Raw genomic sequence first — 10536 nt, 5'->3', positions numbered from 1 at the left:
CAAAATGGAAAGGTTGGTATGAGTGAATTGTATAAATTTTCTCAAAGAGTGAAACAAACAAGTTGTGTTCTTCCATGGATGTAAGTTCAAGGAACCGAACCACGTATGTTGGTGTCTCCTATTCTCTATTCTCTTATTTGTGTGTGCGTTTTCCTTGAAATTTTCTATCCAAACAGTAGAAATATATAAATCTGGTTTTTAATTTTTCCAATATATACCATTTATTTCGATAATTGTTGCTAACCAAACTTGCCAAGAAAAAATGTTTTCTTTCTCAAGCACACAATTTTTATATGGGGAATTTTCTCTGCAAGGGAAATCTCGTGATAAATTTGAATTTTATTTTCATTGAGAAAATATCATAATAAAGTAAAAACGTGTAAAAACATATAAGAACATTACAACAAAGCATTAATATCATGATGAAAATCATGTTCTTTTTTTCTTTTGGATATTAGGAGAGAAAACCATTGATTTGTTATTTGATAGAAGGTGTAACCATGTTCATTGGCACAAAACCCTAGGTCTCCCATGCCCCCTTTAAAACTCACGGCGCCCCCTCAACTTGGGATGTCATGATCCGTCCCATGCTAAAAATCACCAAAGCCATCATAGGTGAAAATCCTGACATTTTCAAAATAGGTGATGTTTTGAAATTAACATGATTTCTCAGATTCTATCAACTTTGAAAATGTTGCAATAGAATTGCAATGATTTTTAAAATATAGCTCATATTTTTCACATAGATATATAGTGAGGGTTGATGAATCAGACTTTAGCTTTAATTCTAGGCACCAATTAGCTAAATCATCGCAATAAGTTTGGTGGTCACATGAAAAATGGAAAATTTCCAACCTAAGCAACAACCCAAAACAAATATCCGATACATGTTCTTTATCGTTGTAATATGCTAATTTAAGTGATCACCTATTAGTGTGCCACTGTGCTTTTATAATTTTGCATCTGTTGGATTAATTCATTTATTAGATGTCAAAATTCATCTCTTATTCTCGTTCATTTTCCAAAGTCAGATGCATAAGCACTAAAAACAATAGCAAATTCTTGATATAGAATAATCTCAAGTACTATATGTTGGCCTTATCATGTACAAATAATTGACTTTAATCCTACTTTATTTTGTTAATGCTTAAACCCCACTTTATCTGTTAACTTTTTCCTACATATCTTCATTATTGTGTCGTCAAAATAACACGCATGAGCCTTAATGAGCTACTTATAGGGATAGTATTTGCTACCCTCATGGGTAAGGAACCCTCTAATTGGAACTCATAGAGCAAGGTTGTCTTGACCAAATCTGACCTTAGGGATGTGTTCAACATGGTAAAAATAAGATTATAGTTATATATATAGTTATATATATATATATATATATATTTAAGTTTAAAAATTTGGTACATTGTAAGTTGTTGATTTTTCAACTAGGGTCGGTTGGCCTCTTTGAGATTTGAGGCCAACACCTAAGGCTTCCTATTTTGGAGGGGCCTCTAAATTTTTGTTAGAACGAAGGACAACCATGTCACAAAAAAGATTAAGTGGATTAGCTATGATATTTATTGAAAGCGATATGATGACAAAGCTTGACTATAAAGATTTAATCAATACATTTGCATGAATAAAAGCAAGAAATATGAACTTTAGATAATATTTTTTAAACTATTTTATGTTTTTTGGTGTAGTATGATGAATATATATATATATAATGTGTGTGTGAACCCAAATAGTAAATATGGAGGATATTAAGAATTTAAGGAAAAAAAGGTGCAACCCTTGTAATAAATAATAGAATTTTTCTATATAATGAAAAAAATTAGGGCCTCATTTGGAGGCTTCGCTTAGGGCCTCAACTTCTCTTGAGCCGCCCCTATTTTCAACCCTCATAAAATCTAATATATACTTTAGAAAAATATGATCCAAAAGTTAGTTTCTATTAAACTTAATATGTAGTTTCTATTAAACTTAATAGGTAGACCACAGGGTTAGATATGCCAAAAAATTTAAAAATATAAAAAATATATATAATTTTTCACTAAGGAGTTCCTTACCCATGAGGGTAGCAAACATTACCCTTACTTATATGAGCGAGAACATGTCTTTGCCATCAAACATAAAATTTCTTTAGTTCAAAAGGGTTTTGTAGATGCCCACAAGGGATCTGCATCCGGCTAGGTGGGTCAGTTAAGGCATTCACGTTGAAGCACATTGTGAGTTCGACACCCAAAGTATGCATTCCTAGACACAAAGTCAAAGTTAACAAACAAAAGAAAAAGGATCCGTGGTTGGTAGGGTACCAAGGAGAGCGTACTTGTGGAGTTTTACACCACGGACAAGGTCATGGTCAACGTGACACCTCTTGGCCTATAACAAGACTTTTAAATTATAATGACAAGTTCTCCTTGTTAAAAAAAACGAATTTATAAATACAAGTCGTACAACACAACCATCATTCCATCTCCGTTATTGTACTTATCATTGTTATGCTTAATTTAGTCATACGATGTCAAACTGGATTCTTCATCACTAATAGAGGAAGATTTGCATTCATGCGTGAAAAATTGGGGTTTCAAATAGATTGAAATTGGTAGGGACTTGTGTTTCTTTCTGTCCAATAAAGGCAAATCTGATGCTTGAATGTCCTTCAGTGTCTCTTAGGCTATGTTTGGGAACTATGAATCGGTGGTTGTATTGTGGTTAACACCATGCTCTCATATTGTGTTGTTTAAGAGCAGTGGCTGAATTAATAAGTTGGAACGGGTGTTGGCAAGCCCAACACCACATTTAAACACCTTTCACGAGAGGATGCTTTTGGCAAATACATCTATCAACAACACACATGATATTTTGGCAACACACATGAAACCATGTTTCCATCCCATTGCAAGGCTCCCAAACATAGCCTTAATCTAACTAAAAGATGGATCCAGTGCTTGGATATTGTACATACTCAACCCTAATTTAGGTTCTGGCTGGACCAAAACCATGTCTGTAATAAACCACATCATTGAGTGCAAGGTTTCATTGTAGTCATTGGGAATCTTCATGACCATAAAGTAACAAGTCTGCCTATGACATCAGGACCAAGTCTTGGTTGGATCTCTGAATATTCCCAATGAGTACCCAATTCACGAGAACCAACGTTAGGAAAAGTGGCTCTCTCTCCCTCCATTGTGACCTCTCTTCTTCCTTGGCGGGTCTCTCTCTCTCTCTCTCTCTCTCTGCCAGCGACTTCCTCAAAACCAACCAACAAAAAAAAAGAAAGCAAAAAAATAGAGAGAGAGAGGGAGGGTTGGCACTCTAGTGGGAGAGGGACTGACAAAAGAGGAAGAGAGTCATAAAAAAGTTTCAACTCCAGCAGAAGAATGCATACACTCTCCCACAATTCATGACACTCTAACATATCCCTGAGCAAGTGGCTCCATCTATAAGTTTGGTAAATCAAATGGAGGAGAAAGAAAACTCAATCATTATGAAAGTAAAACAAATATACAAGATTGATTCATAATATCGCAGTATCACATCTCCCCTTCTAAACAACTCCTAAATATGTGCATGACGGTTTGGGAAGATAGCTATACATATTAGTTTTCCCAATTTACAAATGTACACAGTAACACAGTAATACACAATTTTACAAATGTGTAACAACACACGGTAACACAATAACATGCAACAATAAACTTCAATACGCCCCCCTTTAAGTTGGAGCAAGTGGATTGTGCATGCCCCACTTGGTACTTCAAGAGAGAAAATTGATAATTGCCCAAGGTCTAGGTAAATAAATCTGCACATTACTAGGCCATGGAAATAAATTGTGTGTGGATCATCCCTCAGATAAGATAATAGTATATTTTGATGTATTTTGTGAGTTCATGATAAACCGAATTGGTTGCTATGTGTTATCTACCCGATTGTCACAAAACAACAGCATAAGCTGAGGATGTTGAATGTCGAGATCTGCTAGTAAATATTTGACCCAAGTGTGCTCACAACTAGCGAAAGCCATCGAGCGATACTTTGCTTCCCTAGAGAAGCAAGAGATTGTAGACTACTTAGATTTTCAAGATATGGGGTTGTTCTCAATCATAACGGAGTAGCCCGAAGTGGATCTTCGGGTCATGGGACAAGAAGCTCAATCTGAATTGCAAAGCCAATGGCATCTAATGTGTTGGACGAGACCATGAGTATTCCTTGTCTAGGGGTACCTTTGATATAACAAAGTATTCTGAGTGATGCTTCCATATATGGAGTACGCAGTTGACTCAAGAATTGACTCAAGATGTGGACAACGAATAGAATGTCGGGTCTCATGATGGTTAAATAAACAAGGGATCTAATCAAACATCAGTATTTGTTTGGTCTTCTAAAGTAGGTTCATCATCATTGTTAAGCTTCAACTATTGTTCTATAGAAAAGCTACATGGCGTGGCTCCCAAGTAACCCATGTCTTTCAAGAATCCAAAGCACATTTTATTTGATAGACAAAGATGCCTCATTTGGACCAGATCACTTAGATTCCCAAGAAATATTGTGGTGGCCAAGGTCTTTGAGAAGAAACTGATCATTAATGTGTGTTTTGAGCTTTTTGATATGAATTAGATCATCTTCAGCTATGATAATGTTGTCAACATATACCAATATGAGTATCTAACTTTGTTTCCTGATTATGAAAAACCATGAATAATTCACCTTTGATTGGGTAAAGCCAACCTTCTTCAAATATGTGAAAACTTTGGCAAACCGATCTCTTGAGGATTGCATTAGTCCATAGAGGGACTTGTTGAGGCAGCAAACATATTTTACCCCCTTACTATAAAACCCGTGAGGCAATTGCATGTAGACCTCTTCATCTAACTCTCCATGAAAAAACACATTATTGACATCAATTTGGTATAGATGGCAATTACATATGACAACAATAGCAAGGAGACAACAAACCATAACAAGTTTAGCTATGGGTCCATATGTCTCATTGTAATCGAGACTTTCAAATTGGTTGTACCCATTTACGATCAAACACACTTTATATCATTCAATTATGTCATTAGAGTAATATATAATTTTATGGATCTATTAAAACCAACTAGTTATTTTCCTTCAGGTAAATCCATTACTAAGCAAGTGTTGTTCTCTTCTAGTGCTTGAATTTTTAGGGCCATGACATCTTGCCAATGTTGGTGTTTCATGTCTTGGAGAAAGGTCCTTGGTTCAGAGTTTTGAGTGATAGCGGCTAGAGAGACTCAATGATGATGAGAAAAATCATCGTATGCAATGTGATGGCTAAGAGGGTGATGAGTGCTTAGATCTACATCACACAAATTGTCTAATTGAAATATAGGGGTTGCAAAATAACACTTCTAATCTTTGAGATATGATGGTTGTTGGCGAATCCTAACTGATTTTCTGACTTGTTGGGCTTCTAGGATAGGTGATTTGGTAGTGGTAGGGGTTGGATCTATAATGTCTTGAATAGGAGAATTGGACTGCAAAGATGAATTTTGGATTTTAGGGATGTTGTGATTGGTGAACAAAGGTTCACAACTTTGACTTTGCATATCACTTTCGTGATACTCAAATATCGGTATGGACAATATACTACCATAATCATTGTTAGGAGCCTTATGATCTCGAAATAGAAATTTAGTTAAATAAAACTTTGTTACGAACCCTTTCCTGCTCCAAGTCTGACCCAGAGGATCCACCCAAGCCTTGGATCTGCCCCAGTCAGGATCTAGAAGAGTTGCCCAACCCCTTGATCAAATCCAGGGAAACCCTCCCAACTTGGAATCCTATGCAGGTTGGGACTCTAGTAGGATGCCCTCCTAGAATCCCATTTAGGGTGAGATTATGCTTGTAAGTTTACCATTATGCCCCTTATAAACTCTATAAGTAAATATACTTAGTTTGTGTATTTCTTAATGAAGATTATTAAGAGTTTTCAATTTTATTCATTTTTCTTTGTGTGTATGCCTGCTCCTTGAGGGAACAATTCTTCTCCTTCATCGATCCACCTTCTTCATTCGTTAGCAGTTAGTTCAGAATACTTTTATCCCTTTCTGTTGTCACCCACGCCATCCGCCTCCCATGCCTAAACCTATAAGAAGAGACGTCCCTCTCCCTCCTTGTCGGGTATCCCCCTTAACCGTATCCCTGCCCTGGGACATGCCCCTGCCTCACACCCCACCAAATCAGTTGTGATTGTGTCCCCTACTCTGAGACACTCCTCTCTCCCTCTCCTGTCAGTCGAGCCCTAATCGTGTCCCCTTCCTTGGGACACACCCGACCTCAAGCTTGCCTCTGCATACAATGTGTCCTACTTGCCAAACACACCTTCTCCTTCTATGTATTTGTTGCTACAACAAACCAGCCTGCTGCCCAAGCCATGCCCAACCCTTCTGCATCATGCATGTGCATCTCCCCCGAGCTGCACCTCGCTAGCGTGCTCAGATCCACACACAAGATCGACCTCTGTAGCATGCGAGTGCATCTCACCTAAGTCGCGCCCCATCAAAGCACCATTCACGGGAACCACGTCGATCAACTAACTGCATTGGACAGTGTATCAAGGGCCCACGCCCTTCACGATTTTCGTATATGTTTGATTGATGCCCATATTTATTTTTTGAATCATATTTTATTCAATTGCATCGGTTTTTTATCATAAGTGATGTTCGACCAGTCCTAATGTTGATCTATATTGAATCCAGAGGATTTGATTTGGTTCAGTCTCCCAAGATATTTTTTTTCCTTTTGGAGCTGGAGGATAGTCCAAACGACTTAGTAGTCGTATGGCTGATTTTTTTCCGGCCTGCTTGCTCCTTAAGGGAACAATTCTTCTCTCTCACCCATCTACCTTTCTCATTCGTTGTCAGCTAGTTGAAAATGTTGTTCTCCCTTTCTGCTATTGCCCATGCCATCTGCCTCCCACGATTGAACTTGCTAGGAGAGACATCCCTCTCCCTTCTTGCCGGGTATCCCCCCTGACAGTGTCCTAGGGCTGGGACATGCCTCTGCCTCACGCCCCACCCCATCAGTCCTGATCATGTCCCCTACCATGGGACATACCTCCTCTCTCCCTCTCCTATCAGTTGGGCCGTGATCATGTTTCCTTCCCTAGAATACATGTCTGACCTCATGCCTACAACATGTCCCACCTACCAGACAAATCTCCTCCTTCTCTGTATCTTCTACTGCAACAAACTAGCCCGCTGCTCAGGCCACACCCAGTCTTTTCACAACACATGTGCATCTTCCCTGAGTTGCGCCCCATCAACGAGCACAGATCCACATGTGATCAACCTCTGCGAGAGTTTGGATCCTAACAAACTTAATGTTTCTACTAACAAAAATCTTATTTGTTTCAAGATCATAGACTCTATAACCAACTTAACCATAGGGATGTCTTACAAAAATGCATTGTCTACCATGATTATCAAACTTACGGGTATGATGGATATTAAAAGCATAACAAAGACACCTAAAAACCTTGAGGCGGTCGTATTTGAGCGCTTTATTATGGAGTGCCTCATATGACATCTTTCTCATTAAGGGTTTTGAGGGAAGACAATTTATAAGATAAGTCGCAGTGAGAATACATTCACCCCAAAAACGGAATTGTAACTTAGCCAGAAAACAAAAAGCATATACGACATTTAATAAGTCCTCATGTTTGCATTCAACAACCTCATTTTCTTGTGGGGTTGCGACACAACTATATTGGTGATTTTTTCATTTTTCTCTAAGATGCATTTTCATATCATTAGAAAAAAATTCAGTACCATTATCAGATCTAATGTTTAAACAATGGTACTAAATTAAGTTTGAATCAATACAACAAATTTTTTGATGATCATAGGTCTTAGACTTATATCACATGAGGTACACCCACGCATGTCGGTTGTAATCATCAGCTATGATCAAGAAGTATTGTGCTCCTAACATCGATAGGGTTTGATATATACCCCATATTTCACAATAGATTAATTCAAGCGACTTGAAAGTAGATATAGAGCAATTCAGAAATGGTAATCTTGTTTGTTTGGCTATATGACAAATGAAACAATGGTCATGAGATATACACTCAATTACTTTATTAGAATTAACATGAAGTTGAAGTCTAAAATTTGATAAATGTTCAAGTCTAAAATGTCAAAGAAATGAAGGGAAAGAAGTGTTTACATTACGTTTGCCATCGATTTCAAGGATGTAAAGATTACCCTGCAACCTACCCGCTCCAATCTTTATATTTGAGTGCGGGTTCTAGAAAAAACAATGATCTTCTTTAAGTATAACTTCACATTTAAAGTCATGGATCAATTTGCTAACGAATATAAGATTGAATTGAAATTGAGAAACATATAAAACATTAGACAAGGTGATTTTTGGTGATAATGTGGCACTGCCAATTTGTAAGACATTAGTAGAAGAATTATTTGAAAGGACGATAAGGGGATATGAAACATTTATAGGAGATATAATATTAAATAAATAGTTTGTCAATGATCCATACTTGAGACATAGATAAACAAGCAGATGGGTAGGAAAGATTACCTCTAAGGTTGGCCATGGGAGATGAAGATTGGTTACCTAAGTTGGCAATGGTCATGATTTTGTCGTATTGCTCTTGGGAGAGTTGGGGAATAATAGGACTCGGCTTCAACTTCTTTGGTGAAGTTGTGACGAGGTTGACATTGACCTGGCCATTGAAATGAGCATTGGGAGAACTCCTTGCCTGGTTAGGAAAACGATGAAGGTAATAACACTTTGCTTTCATGTCACAATGATCACATTTTGGTCATGGATGACGATGATAGATCATTCTTCGCAAGTTGATTGGTCTTGTCGATGGCAGCAACAACCGATTCATGTGCAGATTGAACTATCAACACATATGCTTTAAAAATGTTTAGCAAAGGAGTTATGAGGAGAAATTGGCTTTAGATGGCATTATAGTTGTTATTGAGGCTCTTTAAAAATTGCATAAGCCTCTCTTGTTGTTGAATTTTCTGAATGACTTTCATGGTTCTGCATGAACAAGGAGGGATGTCGGTGTATATGAACATCTCATCCTATATTGCATTTAATTTTGTGAAGTACATTATCACATATGATTGTCCTTGCTTCAGATTGATCATTTCTTGTTACATCGCTCCTATGCAATAATGTTTGTTGCAGACAAACCGGGCTTGATGATTATCCAATCGATGAAACCTAATTTGTTTTTTGCCAGTAGGGCCATGCACATAGCGCAATATCACATGGAGTAATTATTTTCAGTGAGCAGTAGAGATACAAGCGAAGCTCTCAGATTGTCTGAATGGTGGAGGAAGAACGGATTGTTATCGACTCTAGGTTAGACTTTGAGCCGTAGATGAAATAATTGTTGATGCTACTATTGTCAGAAGACATTGATGAAGGTTTTTATCTTTGTTGCACTGATACCATGTAAGTTTGGTAATTCAGATGGAGGAGAAATAAAACTTGATCATTATAAAAGCAAAATCCGAACAAATATACATGACTGATTCACGATATCACAATATCACATCTTTCTTTGATCCTAGTTAAACAACTCCTAAATATGTGCATGACATTTTAAGAAGATAACCATACAAATTAACTTTCCTTATTTACAAATGTGCATAGGGTAACATAGTAATACACAATTTTACAAATGTGTAACAGCATACCGTCCATTCAAGAGGAGCCCTTCCTTTCAGAGAAAAAGAAGTCCCAAAATAACTACATAATGCGAGGAGAGAAGAAGAAGAAAAAGCGTGATCCTATCTACCATAACCAAACAGTGAGCAAGAGTGTTCCCAATAGAGTCAATCTAGAAAGAAGAAAAAGATATTAAAAAACACAACCAAAGTCAACCAAGATCACAAAGCAAAGAGAGTGCAAGCGACATTCAATTTTCAGGGGATTTCGTTCCAAAGAATCCTTTCTCAGCAACAACCCAAAAGATAATATGCTCTTTACAACTTGAATTTCTCCGGCATAATAATCTCTTTGCAAATCAGTTCATGCCTTATGGGTGTTTTTGCAAAATAGTTCTCATTGAGGAATTTGCAAAGGTTAATCAAAAGGCAGGGATCAATTTGCAAAACCCGATAAGGTGGGGACCGATTTGCTAAAAAAAACTAATAATAATAATAATATTATTATTATTATTATTATAAGAATGATGATCTTTGTTACAAAGACTCCAACACTAACTGCAACTTGATACAAGTTTGGGAGGCAAGTTTCGAAAAATTTTCAAAACAAAAACGTAGGGAGATACAGTTTCATTAATTGACTTTTGATATTTTTTATATCTAAAAATAACAATTATTAAAATATTATAAACTTAGTAAAAATAACTAAAAATAATAAAATATTATTTGCACGTGTCATTAGTTTTGGACTAAAAATAGCGTGTCCATGTGACAATTTTTTTTGAGAAGGCATGTGACACGGTTGTTGTTGTTTATGATAACCATGTTAATCATATCACCAAATTAGAGTTGGATCAGGGTC

Source organism: Nuphar pumila, chromosome 3 (assembly GCF_984573655.1).
Source record: "Nuphar pumila chromosome 3, dmNupPumi1.hap1.1, whole genome shotgun sequence".
Taxonomy (NCBI): Eukaryota; Viridiplantae; Streptophyta; class Magnoliopsida; order Nymphaeales; family Nymphaeaceae; genus Nuphar; species Nuphar pumila.
This window is presented reverse-complemented; position numbering follows the sequence as displayed.